Genomic DNA, 19,468 nt, shown 5'->3' on the forward strand with positions numbered 1-19,468 from the left:
TTTTCATGAAGCCTGTATTCTTTTAAACTTAGGATTAATTTGGAAGTTATAAATGTTTTCTCAACCTTTCAGAGATCCCTTCCAACATGCCTTTTTTTCAGACACAAGCAACTTCTGTAATATCAGGACATTTATTGGGAATTTTGATGCAGATATGGAAAAATGTGTATGTGCCACATGTTTCCTTCCTCTGGTAACTGCTAGTGGCTTGTGATGTTTTAATGGTCAGTGATTTATTTTCTTGCTGTAAAAGTGTATAGTAAATGACATAATTTTCTCCTGGCTTGGGAGCACATAAAGCTTCTGCAATGCTTCTTACAGAATGGAACAACTCTGAAGAAAAAGAAAAAAAGGTTCTCTCCTCTTCTAAATACAATCATATATACTTGTAACTTAGTTTAGATGGCATTTTTTTTGCTGGGTTCTTCAAATTCCATCTCACAAGATCTGCTAGGACTGCTTTCATTATATGTGAAATTGACAAACTGGTCAGTTTAATAAATTCAGCTGTCAAATTTTGCCCAGTCAAAATTGATAAAAGCTGTAAATGTAGTGGCATGGGATTTTCAGAGCACTGAGTGTTACATAGAAAAGGAAGAAGGATTTAATGAGAGACTTTTTACAGGAGTAGCTTTCCAATTTTAGTTTTGTCACTTGTGGTAATATGGTGGAGTATATTTAGATTTCTCAATGCAGAAATGATGTATAGCTTTTCTGTATCCGCTGAAAGCTTTGCCTAAGTGGAAGACTTCTACTCTAAGAAGGCACTGAGAAATTCATTATGGATTGTGTGTGCAAGCTGTCAGGAATGGTGTGTGGAAAGGAAAACAGTATCTCTGTATTTTTAGATTTCAGGAATGGGTCTTAGTGCCTGCTTTTAGACCCATCAGTCATACTACTTTTAAAATGAGCACTAAGGAATAATATGAATTAAGTGTTCTGCTGGGATGGTTATGTAACTCAAACACTAGCGCTGTCAGTGAACTCAATGGGTGACAGTAAATCCGTGCTTAATCTTAGAGAGGGTTTGTGAGAGCAGACTTGGAAGTGTGTGAAAGAACGGAATAACTGGTGATTTAAGTCTAGTTAGCGATTAACCTTCCATTTTTAAGATTACCCTTTGTTCACACGTTTGAATAATACAGGGACCAAAACTACAGAAGCTGAAGAGCAGGAATCCCCCTTCATCTGCTGCTGTGTGTGCTGAGCCACTAGAGGCCTGTATAAACTGCTCTACTATAGCAAATACCAGTACATGGCATATGCTCATTCTTTCACCAGACATTTTTTACACAGGTGCCTAGTGTCAAAAGCAAAGTTGCCAGTTATTTATTCCTTGCTACTAAATGAGACACAGGAGATCTGTACAAATTATATATAATTTTGGATTTTCTGAGGTTTTTTTACACTGCTTCATCCGTTTCCCCCAGTTCTGTGCAGTGTCCAACATAGTTCTTTCCTCTCTGTGCTCCTGATTGCTGTAGCATCTGGGGATGAACATCGACTCTGCGGGTGCAGATTTTGGGCAAAGTCAGATTTGAGTGTTTCTCGCATTTCATATTTGCTGTAAGTTGAGAAAGTCAGATTTGTTGCCTGTGTGTTTCTTCTATTAGGTTAGTAAAGGTACTGTTCCGTGGAAGTTGAGGGTTAAAAGATAAACTAAATAGGATTACTTCAAGGTAGTAACAGACATAGACTGATGGTGTATTTAAACTAGCTTTGTACGTGTTATGTAAGTTTGGGAGTGTGGCGGCTTCAAGACTTTGGCTGGAGCATAGTCAGCATTTACGGGACCTCGGCTGAAGATGCACTATACATTTTTGAGTATCAGTTTCACAAATTTAAAATCCACTGCCTGTAACATTATTGATAGGCATTAACCAATAAGGTCAAGTATGCTTATACTATTCCATTGTTGATTTTCAGTTTTTCAAACTGACAAGGCAGACAATTTGTAAAAGAGCACAGCTGAAATATTTGCATATTGGATTTCCTTCAAAATGAACGTCCGTTACTAAGCTCTTAGAAATTTCTCATTTAAAAGGATTTTCAAGTTGAATTACAGTAGGGTCATACAATCAAAATGCAGGTTCCCAATGGTATGTTAATTTTTTAATAAGCTGTCTTTTAAAACAGCGGAGTTTTATGTATCGTCTAGTGTTGGGCCAGTTACAGCAAGAGGTTTTTTGTTGTGTTGCTGACAACAGTTGTGCAAATACTGATTGAGTTTATTTTTCTGAAATGTGTGTGTGCATTTGGGTAAAGTCATGATGAAATTTAATGAAATCCGCTTTGTAGGTCTTCTCAAATGATAGACATCTGTTCAAAACTTTTACTGAGTATCAGTAAACCAAAGCGGTATCTCCAAAATGCAGAGGGTAGACATTTCATTTTTTGAAATATCAAGAGGAGTGATGTAGCACAAGTCTACAAATCATTGTATTTCATTTTTGTATAAGATTCTGGTGATTTAAAGCCTTTTATTCTTTAACAAGTTGAGAAAAAGGCATAGATATTTGCTGTTGAAGTTCAGAGTCGCATAATGCTGTCTATTCTAACAGGAGCTTGCTTACATTGTGATTCAGTGTAGAAACAGTTGGCATAATACAGCCAACATATAGTATTTTTATGAAAACTCAATTTCACATGCTCTACGAGTTGTTTACTTTATTTGTTTAATCCTTGTTTTCTTTGGAAAAGGCCTTAAATGAAGCTAATTAACGAATGTACACTGACAACTTGGCAGCCTAAAGCAAGGATTCGTGTTTGAAAATACTGCTTCGTATGCTATCAGTGATTTACCAAGTTGGAGCAAAGAGGAGGTGTACTACAGTAAAAGCTGCTCTACAACTGAAGAAATCTGATGATGTAGAAAAAGATTGCATGAGAGTGCTTTGCCTGTAAATTCCTTTCCAACAAGCTTCACTTCACTTGTTTAAGCTGCCATGCATTGGTAAAACCATATGTCTACTATTGGACAATTTTAACTTATATTTCGCGAGTTCAGATGGCTTTTGGTTGATGATTGGTTATATTTATTAAAACACTGCATGTTTGTGTCTTCCTATAGGAAGTGGATAGCTAAAACACAGAGAAAATAGATACAAAATAATACAAATGGTTTGCTTGCAAAAAATAGCTTAAATTGCATAAATTATTGCATAAATACTGAAAGCTTTGGTTTTTTAAACTATGATTATTATTGAGGTTCTTTCAATTCATTCATAAGTGCAACAATTCACACTAAGTACTCTGTTTATCAGCTTATTTTTAGCTGCATCAGCAGATATACATAGTATGCACTTCCCTAAGATAAAAAGACTTACAGATTTACATGTCTTATGCTTATATGCCATGACAGCCTCTTCCATAGGCTTAGGAGTACAGTAGCCAAAAAAAAAAAAAAAAGAAAAGGAAAAAATGTCTGGTCTTGCAGTAGAGTTACGAAGCAGACTGAGATATTTTTTTTTTCCAAATATCAACTCACCTGTTTATATTTATATGTCTGATATCTGCCAGGGATTCTCTGTGTTCTTTCAAATACAAAGAATGTACAGAACATCCTCCCCCCCCACCTCCTCAGCCAACTAAAAATGATGGAATTTTAGGCACTTGGATTTATTATACCAGAGGACTTGCCCTTATACACTATTATACCCTGTGTGGTGTTTCTTTATAGTTAAGCCTAGTGAGTTGTTTCAGTTTTTCAATAGTCTTCAAATTATTGGAGTTGCTCCACTGGTACACAATTTAATCTGTTATATGCAGGGATCAAAATGGATGTCCTGGTTAGTGCTAGTTGAACTGCTCACCTATTATTGTAGACAGTTAATGCATGCTTTTTCCTGAAGCAGTATACCAAATGTGGTGTATGGAGTAGTGCAAGCAAGGGAATTGCTGTTTATTTTACAGGGTTTGGAAATTATGTATCTGTAAGTTGGAGTTCAGTAAGTGGTGTGTAAAATCTGGCTTTTTAGATGGCAGGATCAGATGATTCCCATGAAGAATACAGTCAGTGCCAACCTGACTGTAACAAATGTGGCTTAGGTCCTAAATCTGCAAACAGGTATGCATTTGTCTTGCAAATCTGCCCAATCCCACTTAGATTTTGGTTTCGCGTTGCTTTATTCACTGTTTTTACACAGAAGTTTGGGTCTTTGTTACTTGCTTTGACTCACTGAGAGGGAATTCAAATATGTTGTGGTAACAATGTTCTAGGTTTTCTGACCTTAAAAAAATTAATGTTAGCTAAGATTGATCTCAGTATTTCTGCTTGCTTTACAATGCTGATTGAATTAAAATATTCTTAATGATGTTTTTGAGCTATCTGTAGGGTATATTCTTTAATTTTCCCTTCCCCTTCCCTTTCCTTCCCTTTCCTTCCCTTTCCTTCCCTTTCCTTCCCTTTCCTTCCCTTTCCTTCCCTTTCCTTCCCTTTCCTTTCCTCTCGTTTCCTTTCCTTTCCTTACCATTCCATTAAGGAACACTACCTTTTACTTCCTTTTTTTCTGAAAAAAAAAAAGGTGAAATTGATCTTGAATTTTACAAGAACACACAGGTATATTTTACCATCCATGAGGGTTATGAGACAGGTGTGTGTCATGATTTCTAGTGTAGCATCATCTTTAATTTCTGTGTTCACCACCATAATTAAACTTCTGTGAATGACACTTCTTTTAATTTTCTTTTTTTAAAAAATTTGTTCTTAAAGTTATGGGCTTTCTCACTCTTTACGATTTTTTTTTAAAGGCAGTTTATAGGTGCAGGACCAGAGATTTCCTGCTGTGAATATCGGGTGCATCATTTCTTTGCCTCTTAAACTACTCTTTGTTAAAATCCTCTTTGTGGGTGTACTGTGTATTAGTACTTGTCAGAATTAAACTATTTTTTACTAATAAGCAAACAGCTGTATTTTGCATGTAAGAAGCAGCATTTTTTTTTTTTTTTTTACAATAGGGTCTCTGGTTACTAGTTTAGAATTTTGTCTGTGTGTGTAGCTAAGATTAATTAATTTGGTGTGAAGTGCATGCAATGAGAGATTTCTAAAACACTGATCAGAAAGTAGGACAGGAAGTTTTATTTATTTATTTTTGTTTGTTTGGGATGATAGTGTGTCTTAGAAAGCTGCTTAACTGTTGCCTAGTGCAGCTGTCCTTCCCTGAAAGATTAGGTTTCAGGAGCAATGATGGATGTTGAATGCCTGTAGCCAGTTGTGGGGTTTGCTCTGAGGTCAGTGGTACTGATGGAGGATAGGAATTTACAGCCTTATGTCTCTATGCCAATGTAACCAGTAACATTTTCCAAGAAAAAGAAAACCAAACAACTAGTTATGTTCAGTGCTGAGACTGTATTGCTGTATGGTTCAGAAAGCTATTTATACTAGTGAGAAAGAGTGAGTATACTTGTGAATAATAAGGACGAATTTAGTCATGAGTGTGTGCTTTTGTTTCACAGAAACACCCAGAAATAGCTGTAAAAAGGAAGTACAATGTTACGACTTTATTTAGAACTTCTTACATACTATTTTGAAGTACGTTAACAAATTCAGAATTTAGAATTTTGGCTTGTTATTTCAGTTGTTTCAGATGTGATTCAAGTTTTTAACAGCTTATTGAGCACAAACTTACTCTCCTTTTTCACCTAAAAACAGTGTGTGGTTGCTTTTTAATGGAAAAAATATGTTAGTGATTTTTAGCAAGCTTAACCAAGGCAGTTTTGATAGTCATCAATAATGAAAGGGTACATGTTCTTCAAGTAGAATTGGCAAATGGTATTCAGTGTTGCCTTGTTCCATTTAGGTATCACAGTATGTATTGCTGATAAAAATGGATAGTTTGGGTAGCTCTGACATGTGCTTTTAGAATTGTCTAAGATCAGACATTCAGATTTTATTTATGGACTATCTGCCTTCCTTGAGCTGCTGAAGTTTGCCTGTGATATACAGTGATGTGATTAACTTTCAAAAAGTGAAACTTGGTAGAGAAAGTTTCATAACAAGATAAGCTGTTTTACTGTTAATTTTGCAAACCCTTTTTTTCAGCTCTTTGTATTAATTTTTACCTTAATGATATCGGTAGACTTTTCTATCAAGCCTTAGAAGAGCTGTCCTAATAGGCTCAAAGTCATCAGTAGTTAGTGAGAGACATTTTCTTTGACAGTAGCATTGTTAGGATCTGATCCATAATACCTTTGTGGTTTTGCTTATGTGTTATCAGTTTTTGCCTTGTGTAGTCCTAGAAGTGTTTTAATTCCAGTATAGAGGAGGAAGTTTAATAAAACATCTGATGAATTGATTTATAGTATCTCATAAATTGGGGAGTAAGACGCATTTTTGTAAAAAGAAATACATAGCCAACAAGAATGACTTTAAAATAGTTTTGCATCAAGAAAATGGCATTTTGCCAAATCATATATATTCTACTTATTGGCAGCATGCCATTGACTTTATTTGGAAAACTGTCTTTGCTTAAGTAATACATATTCAGTATTTACAAAATTAATTTATTATAAATAACAAATGGATTTTGTGATTAGTTGGTTTTTTTTTTTCATTTTTAAGCCATTTCATGAATAATCAAGTTTTGCAAATTATCATTAACTGCAGCAATGACCTGTTCTTGATTAACAGGAATTTTCAAACAGTGAAATTGTTTTGCTTGCCTTGTTTGAAAATTTGAGTATTTTTGGGTATTATTTTTGCTTGACATGGGATGCTTTGTTTTTTTTTTTTATTGTACTTGGCATGTGAAAGAAAAAATATTATATTAACTTAAAGAAATATTTGTCTTAGTTGATAATAATGATACTCTTAATACTTTTTGGTATTGTTGATAAAGAAAAGTGGTTAATCAGTGTAAATTTTTTTATCACTAAGTCAAATATGTAGAATTTGCACCTGTTTCCCATCTAACATTTTCAAAATCTGCCTTAAATGGTCATGTGAAGTTTCAGCACACTGACTAGGTGAAAATTTTAAATATATCTAGGGCAGTAGATAATGAAGAGAGCATTATACTTTCTAATGCTAACAGGTGCAGTGAATGCCTACAGGAGCAAACATACCTCTGTAAGAATCCTAGCAATCCTAGCATTCCATTTTCCATGATTGCAGTGACTCTGGAAAAAAACCCCAAAACAACAAAAAACAAAAACCCAAACAAAGAGAGGGTTAAGATTTTAGGAGTAGTATTTCAGTTAGTCTGGAAATTTCTAGACAGTTTTGGTGTGAAGGTAGTAAATACCGTGTGTATGTTAAAAAGGAAATGTTTATTCTCCAGCCGTTTGACTGTATTTGATGGAACTAGATAGGTGTCCTTCTAGTCAATGTAATCCCTAAAAGGACACTTTAGGGCTGTATCCCCAGATGATTTATTCATAGGACTGCTTTATTAATCTAGTGCACAAGAGTAATCTTATTCCAAAGGTATTAGAAAGCATGAAAATAACTACTGTACTCCTTAGAAATGAGGAATTCTCTATCTTCGAGCAATTCTGTTTCATAATTTCAATCAGTCTTTCTGCTTTTTACTGGTGAGTGCATAAACTGTGAATGGTGCAGCGGACTTAAAACTATTGTCTCGTATTTGATAATCTCTGTGGTAGTCCAGGTTAGGCAGAAAGAGATTAATAGACAAAAAGTGTAAAAAGATTGTGAGTTACGTGCAGAAGAAAAGTGTGATACGATTTTTCTATGGTGATAATGAATGAACTGTTAGGAGTGCTTATGTGGTAAACAGTGCTTAGCAGATGTATTCTCTTCATATGTAAATTGTTAATTTTTTACTACCTTTTCAGCTTTTTTTTTCTTTTTCCTCTTGTTGTAAGGAGACAAAAAGCTTGCCATTTTTACGTGAAATTTTTGCTTTCATTGGTTAACTTCATATTGTGGATGCCAGTCAGAAAATTGGGCAGAGGTATTTTCTGCAGTTTGTATCTGTTGCTCAGATAATGGTGTTAATATCTAGTTTGTATTTAATGAGAAAGAACATTGAAGAGCTTTGGGGAGGGAGGAAACCTGAATTCACCCACTTGAAAGAGCAGAAAGTGAAATTTTACAACCTCAGATGTTTTCCACTAAAGCAAAGCTTCCACAGGACCAATGCCAATTTGACTACTGTGACAGGGGCTGCCGCGTCCCCACCTCATCTTTCAAAAAGTTGTTCTCCATCCTGGTTTTGCACTGGTGGGAATATTTCAGCTGGAGATCTGTCCTCTGTATGAAAAATGCCAGTTGGTTAATTAAGGAGAAATGTGTGTTCCTGAAGAAATACCAATGCCTTGAATGAGGCTTAAGGTATCTTTTAAAGGTAACTCTGTAGCTGGTTTTGCTTCTTATTGTTAGATCACAGCTGGCGTTGGGAACTCTGCACCCCACTCTGGGTGGGGCCTGTCAGCTAGTTTACCATCTACAGCGGCTGACCATTCAGCTAGACTGTAACACACCAGTTTCTCTAGGAGGAGGCTATGGAAAGCTCTATGGATAGCTGTGGAGAAATTCAGGTGATGTCCACCAGTTGTCCCACATCAAGCAAGCAGGTTACTTTGTTGTAGAGGGTGATCAGATCTTCAAGCACCGTTTGCTTTTGATGAATCCATGCTGGCTTTCCCAAATCCATAAATTGTTCCATGAATTTCCCAGGGACTGGAGTAAGACTTATGAGCCTATAATTTCCTGTATCCTCCTCTAAGCCCTTCCTTTAGGTGGGGGTCTCATTTACCTTCATACAGTCTTCTGGGAGGTCCTCCAATCTCCATGACTTTTCAAAGAGCATGGGGAGTGACCTTGCAATGACATCATCCAGCTCTCCTAAAGGTTGATGATGTCTGGGCGCATCAATCTGTAGGGGTCTGGCTCCTGTACTAGTTCACACATCAGCTCTCCCTTCACTGACAGTGGGCCTGTGTTCTCGTCATCCTAAGTTTTTTTGCCAAGGCCTGGAACCCAACAGTTCTAGTAAAGGCAGAGGTGAAGAAAGGGTTCAGAACCTCTGCCTTTCCAGTGTTGTTGACTAATTCACCTCTCCTATTTAACAGTGGGTCAGTATTTCTTTCTAATTGTTGTTTATATACCTGAAGACCCCTTCTTGTAGTTTTTGATATATCTGGCCAATTTTAATCCAAGCTGAGCTTTTGCTTTTCTAACTGTGTCTCTGCACAATCTGGCAATGCCCTTGTAGTTTTCAATGGGTATTTGTATGCTTTTCCATCTTGGGTAACAGTTCTCTTTTGGGTTTGAGCAGACTCAGAAGCTTGCAGTAAAGTCAAGGGGGGGTCTCTTGCTCCTCCAACTTCCCTTACCTTTAAAGGAGGTGAACTGGTTTTGTGCTTCCAGGAGAATGTTCTTGAAAAACTCCCAGCACTTGCTAGCTCCCTAATTCTCCACAGAATCCTTCCTGACTGATCTCTGAGCAATCCAATGTTTGCTTTTCTGATATCTAAAGCCTGTGTCTTGTTACTGACCTTCAGCTTGCTCAGCAGCATCCCAAACTTCACAATATCATGCTTGCTGCAGCCAATGCTGTTACTAACAGAGATATCATAAAGCAGATTTTCTTGGTTTGTGAGTAGAAAGTGCCTTGTTCTTGGTTGGCACATCTAACATTTGTATGAGGAAGCATCCTGTACATAGTCCAGGAAGTTGATGGATGACATGTGAGCTGCTCTATTGTTCTTCTAACAAAAGTATGGGTCGTTGAAGTCACTCATAAGAACCAGGTTCTGTTGACCCAAAGCTTGCCTAGGTGACCCATATATTTCTTTGTTGGCTTTATTGTTTTGACTTTGAGGTTGATAGCAGAAGTGTACTGTAAGATCCCCCTTGGAAGTGACCTCTCTGATCTTGACCCGGAGGCATTTGGTGAGGCTTCTACAATCGCGGTAATTGACTTCAAGATTTTCCTTCTCTTACTCTTCTTCTTCCCTTCCTGTCTTTACAAAACAGCCTGTAGCTTTCTATCATGATCCTCTTGTCATGTGAGTTATCCCACCATGTTTCAATTATTCCTATGATACAACTTTCTGACTGGTCATGAAGCTCCACTTCCTCCGGTGTGTTCCCCAAGCTACATGTATTGGTATATGTACACTTGGGGTGGTTAGTATTTTGGTTCTAATCTTGGGAGGCAGCTAAGGAAGATTTGTCTCTGCCTTGGTTGGCCTGACTTATTCCCCAGTTGGTTACAATGGCATGAGCATTTCCACTTTGGACCTTGCCTGCCTCTTCCTTCAATTTAAAGCCTGCCCCACCAACCTGGTCAGCCTGGTGTGAAAGATCCCCAGCCTTTTCTAGGCAGGTGGATTCAATCCCTTCCTAACAGGTCATAGTCTTCGAAGAATATCTCATTATCATAAAGGCCAAACCCCACATGACGGCACCAGCCATGAAGCCAGAAGCTTATTTGCATTATATGTCTATTTCTGGCTGCACCTTTTCCTCCTACTGGTAAAGTGGAAGAAAAGATAACTTGGACATCAATACATCTCACTTGCACCCTCAGGCTTTTGTAGTCTTCCTTGGTTTTGCCCAGGTTCCAGACTGTAGTGCATTCATGCTCATATGAAAGAGTAACCATGGATAGTAGTCAGTATTCTTGACAAGTTTTGGCACTCTCTTGGTAGCAGTTCAGACCTTAGCTCCTGGGAGGTAGCACACCTCTTGTGAATCCCTGTCAGGCTGACAGACGTGTGCCTCAGTGCCTCTTACCAGACAGTCAGTTCCTATGAGCACTCATGGTTTCTTGTTGCTGTAGCCAGTGTGTGCTGCTGGTACAGTTTCTCGTTACAGACCTTGCTTAAAGTAGTCTACAGCTGTTAGCTGCTCTAATACTGCACACCATTTTAACTGTTTCCTACAGCTCGTCCAGCTGATGCAACAGATCATCAGCTAGTGCACATCTTTTATGTGCTTACCATTTTACCAGAAGGCCTGGGCACTCACTGCAACATACTGTCTGTATTGAAGTCTCTTTCTTTACCTGTTTTGTCTGGGTGGAAGTGTCAGACATCTCAGGGTCTTTCTCTGCAGAAACACTGAATGTAGTGCTGAGGCAAGTGCCCACCATCCTGGCAGAGACCTAGAGCACTTCCCTGGGCTATAGGCCTGCAAGGAGGGTGCATGGCCCTTCTGATTTTCTTCTCTGTGCAAACTGCAATGCCCCCTCTCTGCACCTTTTCAATCCCTGTTTGCACACTTTGCTCACTGCACTTCTAGTCACAAGTGCTCCCTAGGTCCAGGAAAGTCTTTGCTTTCTCATCCACTTCCCATTTTTTCATATTAAGAAGCTCTCCACATTAAAAGAAGGGACACAGTGAGAGAAATAGAGACTTAGCAGTTTCTCTTAGCTTGTTGTGTCTGGAGAACTGCCTGAGTGTAACAACAAAGAAATTTATCTCTCTCGTGCCATTTTGGTTCCTTTATCTCTAGATGCAGAGGTAGCAAATTTAGATTTAACAGTGGGTGTGTCTCCTCTTCAGGTATAGCCTTCCATTGAAGTCTATGTTTTATTCCGTTTATTTCAGGTTTTTGTTTTATTGTTAACTCGCATCTCTCTCAGAATGAGTCAGTTTTACTGAAATTTTCCTGATGGTTTATTCTCAAAAATGACCCACCTGGTAAGAGAGATGCAAGTTCATATTCTGGTGAGAAACTTCAGGAGTATAGGTTCCCAAGCTTTCAAGATCATTTCAGTTCTGGGTTTTCCAAGTAGAATCAGAGCTACGTATTTTTCAGAAGAACACAAAACTGCTGTGTTACTGTTTTGAAGCTTTAAATTTCATTAATAGACACCATTTGTCAGACATTGTCACAGTCGTACTTTTCTTAGTATGCTGTATTGCTTTGCTGTGTTTAATGTGTTTGAGAATTTTGAGGCAGGTTCTCACTGTGCTTTTTTCACTGATGTAGTTATTATTCCACCTACTGAGTTTCAGAGGTGTTATTAGTGGTTAACAATGGCTGCTTTTCTTGTTATGAATATATATACACATATACAACAATAAGCAGGATTTCCCCCAGCTTTTGTATTTTTAAGTTTCGTCTGCTGCGCAGGGTAGGCGACCGTTCCAGTCAGAGGTATAGTTGTGTCATTAGATTTCTGGTGTTGCTTGGAGTTGCATGTATTTAATAATTTAGTCGCTGTTTAGGGGAGCTAGGAATGTAAGGTTCCACTATTGGGAATGAAGTTGTAGAAGCTGTGTGAAGAATTTGTGTTTTGCTGAGTGTGCATATAACCACACATCCCAACATAGATGTTTAATTGTGATTTTAGTTGCCCTCTGTAGCAGTTTGAAGGGAATACAGAAGTTGTGTAGCTTGTCTGAATCTATGCAGAGTCTGAAGCTTCTTTCAGAATTAACTTTTTTGCTATCTGGACGTGGCTTTCAGTACTAGCACATTTTCAGATTCCTGCCCTTACAAAGACCAGTTTTCAGAAATACCTCTCACTGAGAGCTTGTACTTCAGAATATGTTGCAGATCTTGTCAATTGTCTGCTTTCTGTTTACAAATTGTTTAGTTATTTGGCAAATTAACATTTTGATTTATCAGTTTTTTTTGTTTCCTGATAAACTATTTCCTTTCTTTTGCCTTCAAACTTGCTGAAAGGAAAGGATTTTCTTGTCTGGAATTTTCCTCTATATTTTGCTATAATGCTCATGATTTTTCTGTTTTTCTTAAAGACATGTAGACTGAGAGAAAGGCAAGAGGTCCATTTAAAGTAATTCTTCCTCTTGAAGATACCAGAGTCATCCTTAGAGAACCCAGAGTCTTCCTTTGTAGGACTGTAAAAATACCTTTTACTGTCAGTAATTCAGATTCTGACTGTGAAAACAAGAAGATGATTTTCTGATTTTTTTTTTAACCCAAAGTATAGGCAAAACTTACTCTAAAAACATCTTGCGGCCTCCTTTTATTTGAACTATAGATTTTGTGGGTATTTTAGTAACTGTAAGGCATGCCTATGTTTGAAGTAACAGCTGTGTGAGAGAGCTTCACGTGTGTCTCGTAATCAACGGGTAATTGGACTAGCATTAATGGAGTGAGTTGACATTTGATTGCTTAGATGACAATCAGTAATTACTTCATCCTCTCAGAAAGGTAGAATCTTAAATCTCACGTGGAATAAATAATATTAAATCAGACATAATTTTAGATAGCTCCATTGTCTGTTATTTGGTGTCTATATATGGGACCAACAGTGTTTATAATGTATTCTTTTGCATTGCTAGTTATTACTTGAATAGTGAAAAATAGTTTTAGAGCCGCATTTTTAGGATGACTCAGAGGGAGGAAGGAATTGTACACTGGTGCATTGCAAATACACTGCTTAGAGAGAGATTACAGAGATTTACAGAATGATAAAAACTAGTCCAGTTAGCTGCACTGTGTAGACCCCCAGTACTATTTACACCTTTATACATAAGAGAATCCTTGCAGCATCTTCTGTAGTTTACAGTCTAGAATGTGGTCCCCGGTTGGTGTCATTGCCTAACAGAGCATGAATAATACAGGAAAAAAATGGAGTTGTAAAAACACTCTAATTTTCACTCTTCCCTCTTATCATTATTAACTATCTGGAAGTGTAAGGATAATTTTGAAGAAAAGAAGATCCTTATAGTCATATGGCTAAAAATAACTGTAGGTGCTGCGAGTCATGTAACTAGATGCCCTGAAATTATTTTAAAAATACAGAATGTTAATGGCTGCTGCTAATATTGAACAAGTCAAATCAGAGAAGAAATGTAAGTTGGATTTTTAAGTGTTAGGAAGAAAATTTTCTGTTGTAGATGAGTGAAAGGCTATTTTTAAATAAGCTTAATTGTTGAAGGAAAATCCTTGTGTATGAGCACTCTGTGTGCAGCTCACTGTATTCATGCACATACTCCCACAGTATTAAATGGATTTAATCGCACATCAGGTTAGCAAGAGCTGGTCCTTTATCCTGTCATACTATATAGTAGAAGTGTATAGTAAAAATATGAAAACATACATGTGAAAAATGTAAGCAAGGATAGAAAAGTTAAAGAAAAATGTTTCATTTAAGGTGCAATTCAGTAGAGAAACTGGGCTCACTCATACCCATAGCCATATAATCTACATAACTTTGGTATGTAACATCAGTGAAATCCATGAGAGGATATATGGGTTTAAAAATAAGCATGAGTGTGTTTTAAAAATGGATATGCACACCAAAGTGATTTTTTTTTTTTATTTTGGACACAACTAATTTCTGCTTTACTCTATTTTTGCCTTTTTTTCAGAATGTTGAAATCAATATTATTAGTATATCTGACAGGAAATGGAATAATTTACTGGTTTCCTTGGTTCACGGAAATAACAAAAGTAATATACTACTATGTCCATTTGATATTGTTAGTTTTTCTTTTCAGTTTGCATATAGGGCCAGTAAAGCATCTCTAAACTATTGAAATGTGAAATTGTCATAGGCTGTATTTCCATTTGTGTGTTATATAACTCTTTCATTTGACTACAGGAAAAAAATATTAATAAATAAGAGGTCCATAACAAGACACAGTCTGTTCTGTAAGTATGATTGCTTCAGTTCATGAACATATGTTTTTTTAATTTTATACGATACAGGAACACTATTACCGGCTTCACTTTGTCTTTAACCAAACCACAGTGAGAGGCTGAAATGCTGCACCGAATCAAGTCAAGAGATTCTTCTCAGTTCATACTTGATGATATTTAGTGAAGATCTATTTCAATATTTGTCCAAATACCAGCTGAAATCTGTATAAAGGTTCAGAGGTGTGATGTACCCTAAGCAATTTTTTGTTGCATCTGTTCAAATAATTTTTTGGTTTGCATTTCATTGTTATATCTATTTTCTTTGAAGATGAATATAACAAAATACAGCACTAAATTATTAAAGGTGAAACTCTTAAAGACTTACGATGGAAAATCAAAAATTTTGAAGAGAAAGTAATCTTATTAGTGGTAGTGATTTCTTCTGTGGAGGAATTGCAGAACAGTGTTGTGTGTTGTCTAATGTGTTGTGTGGAGGATGAAGAGACTAGTAAAAGCCAGTTCCTAATCTGCTAACAAATTAGCAGAAATGAATTATATATTACAACATAAATTAGTCTCTTTTTCAGCTCATGCTGCTTTATACTGCTTTATAGTTTATGCATTGTGGTTACTCACAATTACGTTGAATTGGTGATGGAGAAATTATTTAGGTAAAATATTTCAGCAACTTCTGTTTGCACTTCAAAAAGAATTATGCAAATACTGAAAACGGTGAACAAGTTGATGTTCACTGTAAGTCTGTAGAGCTGAATATGGATAGTAGTTGGCATTTCCTTGTAAATTGTGATATAATTTACATTTGGTGGTTTTATATGTGACATTGTTATGTGTCGGCACCATACTCTTTAAAATAGGGCTTTATATCCATTGTTCGTTAGCTTTAGTGTTGCCTTCTCTTTGAGTTTCTGACCTTTTTCCTCAAAAAGCTTTTATTCTTATGATGCTGCTCTTCTGCATACTCTTCTTTTTCTTTAGGTTGAGCGCCATTTGTACTTTCTATTAAGGCAGATAAACTGAAGATGAAAAGTATTCAGAAGTCATATGTGTTCTTAGGGAAAGGTCTAAGAATATGAAGGTGTGTTTTCTCTATAGGTAGGTAGAAGAGTAATTTTAAATCAGTATGATTTTAACAGCTAGATTTGCTGACATGGTCTGACATGTATAGCATAGGCTCACTTTTGTTCTAAACCAATTTTTGTTAAATTACAAGAACTGTGTGGTGGTGAAGTCTTCCAAATTCTTCTTTGACCCTTTAATTCAGTGCAGTTTTCCATCCTGTACATTGTTTTGTAGACTTCAGTACACAGGAATTTATCAATTGAGGAATAAATAATCAAGCAATCAGATGAGTGTCTGTACATGGGATAAAACCTAATATTAATAAATCCCAGATAGGGTAATATGAATTATATTAGTCAAATAAAGGTTGAGCTAGGAGAGTATTTCTTTGAATTGTGAGCTCCAGATTTCTCCTGCTCTTTGAGAATAACAGCTGTCTTGGAATTAACATTTTTGCCTTATTTTATGGGACAGAGAACCTGTTATGTTTAGAATCTATTATTTGTTGGTTTTATGTTTTTTTAAAAGTGGTTTTTTTTGGTTTTTTTTTTTTTAGTTTTTCTAGCTAGTTTGTATCAATACTTTCCACCAGTAATATGACTGAAATCACTGTTTTGATATCCTTTTGGTGTGTGCAGTTGTAACACGCATGACTACAAGGTTGTCCTTTGGATTTGGAAGACAGTACTAAATGGGAAACCTAATCATGAACAGCAATCAGTTTTGCTTAACAAGTAAAATGGAAATGGAAATGGAAACTAAAAAGCTGAAGGCCTAATTTGGTATTTTATTCACGTCAGCAGTAATTAGAATATAGTAGTATACTGAACATTAACTATGAAACAATAGGAACTCTATGGTCTTCTAATATGAGATGCAAATGTTTGTGTTAGTTTTCCACTTAATACAACTTCTAGCATTTAGATTGTATAGGCTGCTATTCCTAAAAGTATTTTAGTATCACTCACAATCAACTTTCTTTTAATCTTGTACTTCATAACCTGTTTTACCAGTAATTTTCACACTGTTGATTGTTATTTGTTTAAAAATTATGATGGCTTCACCTGCTACTGGCCTTGCATTTGACATCTTTTTTGTTGTTCTACTTTTATGACTATAAAAATATGCTGTTCCCTGCAGTCAGATTTTGGCAAGGTCTAGAAGGATTTTTCTCAAAACAGTTCTGTGTTCAGGTAAATTAAAGTCACTCTAAGAGCTTTGGGGATTACTGGATCAATGCACATCATTTTACATAACGTTTTCATTGCTTGATACTGAAATATATTTAGGTGTTGTCTTACAAGGTACCAGAAGGACTTTGTTAAATATGTGTATGTTTGTTTTTTAATTTTTATTCCCTGATTGCTCTTTGTATTCAGTGCACATTATAGGTCTCCAAAGACTGAAAATGCTTTTCATTATTGCCTTTTATCTGTCATGCTGTTTCAATGATTTTACTGGACACTAGTAGAGTAGGAAATTGATATAAATAAATTACAACTTGTATGCATTTCTGCTGTCAGAAAAGCACTAAAGGAAAAAGTAGAATATGGCTTCTATAAAATGTAGTTATTTAGAAAGCAATTTTTGCCAAATTAGTATATGTGAATTGTGTTTTCTGTGTAACTTTCTCTGTAGGATTGAAGTGTTTACAATTACTGTTGTTGATTTAAGCCACAAAGATTCGTATTTTTAAACTAATAAATATTTTTTTACTAGGAAGTGAAAATCATAATTACTACAAAACGGATGGATTTCTTTTATTTCTTTGCAGTCCTGAGTTCTCATGCATGCATTCACATGTACACACAGACAAATGCATACACACATAAATCATGATAATTTCATGGTGGCTTGAGAGATTGCATGCATTAGATTTTGTTGCTCTTTCTAAACACCAGAAAGTTTTGATATTTTGAGTTTTTGCTGATTTTTTTTTAATTAATGGTATTTAGAAAATACTGGCATTTTTTCAAGTACTTTTCAAATGTGTCCTTATCTAGATTTACATGATTCTGCTGTACCAATTATTCCTTTGTCACCATTACATGATGAATGATACTTTTCGTCATTTCTCTTATTCTTTACCACCTTCTTTCCCTCATGTGTTTTAATACCATCAATAGTAGTCTGGTAGTATTAGGTCTTATCAGAACAGCATATTGGTAACAGTATGTGAGATCTTGCATAAGAGGGGAGATGATAAGGGAAGTGTTCGCCTGGTGCTACCATAAACATTTGTGCACATGCAAGATCACTGATGAACTGCCCATCGTACTATGCACAAGATAGATTACTGGGTTTTATATATGTGTTTAGACTCAATACTGTAAATGATACCATTTCTGTATTTAGATAGACTAACCGAATGGATTTTAGGTACTCCCTCTGCACGGAGTAAAAAACCTTACAATTCTTTTATTGTAGGAAGAGGTGTTTCAGACTGAATTGCAAAATTTCTTTGCAGTTTGTATATACATGAGTTAGTATGGGGGAGTTTTCTTGAGAAACATACAGTTTTTCAATCTTTAGTTTCTGTAGTGATCCAGTGTTACTGTTTGGGGTAGTAATGACTGTGACTCAAACCTTTTCTGTACTCAATTTGGACTGAAAATTTTTGATGCTTAGATTATTTGTATGAAGTTATAGGAATTAAGACTAGAATTTGTAATAAATCACAAATAATTTTAAACAGAATTGTTTCCTGAATGATGTGACACCTAAGAGTTCTCAATAAAGATTTTCCTATCTCTAATTTACATTATGGGTGGGATAGAAATTTGTCAGCTTCATGTTATCATTGTTCTTTTTTTTTTGCTTTCATTTTCTGCCTTTTTATGTATGGATTTTTAATTAATATTTTAAAAAAGAAAAGACTTAAGTTTTTCCTTTGTAAGTATTATATCACTATATCTCTTTTTGTTTGGTTATAAAGCAGCTTTGTTTCAAGTAACACTGCTTTGTATTTATAGCAAGGTAAAATCTAAATTTCCTTGCATTTTACAGTGTAATAATGCAAAAATTTGACATACACCTGAAGCAAGCTGCTCCTGACAATTTTTTTTTCTTTTTCTAACTTTATTTCTTTCTTGTGGAAAGCACAATCTTACCTTGCAGAATATTTGATTAATAGATAAAGTACTGTCATGCTGATTCAAGCTTAGTCCTTTTATGGTCACCCTAATTTATTTGGTTGAGGAATGAACATAGAATGTAGGAAAACATCTTGAAAACATGAATACTTTTAAGATTCTTTGCAGGTAGCGTGTGACAAATGTAAAACTTAAGTTCCTCACCTCTGCTGCTTATTATAAAACAGTGTAAGAATATGCTGCTTGAATGTGACAGTCAGCCTTTGGTCATTGACAGGGATGTTAAAAACAGAATTTGTTTGGTTATACTAAATCTGTATGAGTGGCTGGTAGATCTGACAGTAACCAGTTATTACGCAGGTATAGCTGTTGTTGCACAGAATTCACAGTACTTTGCTTTGTATGCCTGTCCCGCTGTATACCATTAACTCTCCTGGGAGATTTCAAGTAGTGTACCGAATTGAACATAGATTGACTAATACAGAATCATTTTCACTTGGAGCTATTTAAAGATGAAATCAGGAAATGAGTAGAAATATTCATGTTTGAACTCTTGTTTACCGAAATCAAATTCTTTTATCTGTTGAGGTTCACAGCCTTTTTTTTTTTTTTTTTTACAATTATAAGCTTTCTGGTTTTTTTTTAAATGGACATTGGAGCTATTTAGGTATTTATTTGTACCTGTACTACTTTGATAATACCCTGTTCGTGTGGCATTATGGCCTTATTTCAGTAGATTAGATTATAATTCAGATGATATTCTGGACAC

At 35.8% G+C, this 19,468-nt stretch overlaps 1 protein-coding gene across 30 annotated transcripts in view; it reads left to right on the forward strand.

The window, feature by feature from the left end:
• Window positions 1-19,468, forward strand: part of PTPRD (protein tyrosine phosphatase receptor type D) — a 477,045-nt gene that overhangs the window by 95,819 nt on the left and 361,758 nt on the right. The window lies entirely within an intron of this gene.

This window comes from Phaenicophaeus curvirostris, chromosome Z (genome assembly GCF_032191515.1).
Source record: "Phaenicophaeus curvirostris isolate KB17595 chromosome Z, BPBGC_Pcur_1.0, whole genome shotgun sequence".
Taxonomy (NCBI): domain Eukaryota; kingdom Metazoa; phylum Chordata; class Aves; order Cuculiformes; family Cuculidae; genus Phaenicophaeus; species Phaenicophaeus curvirostris.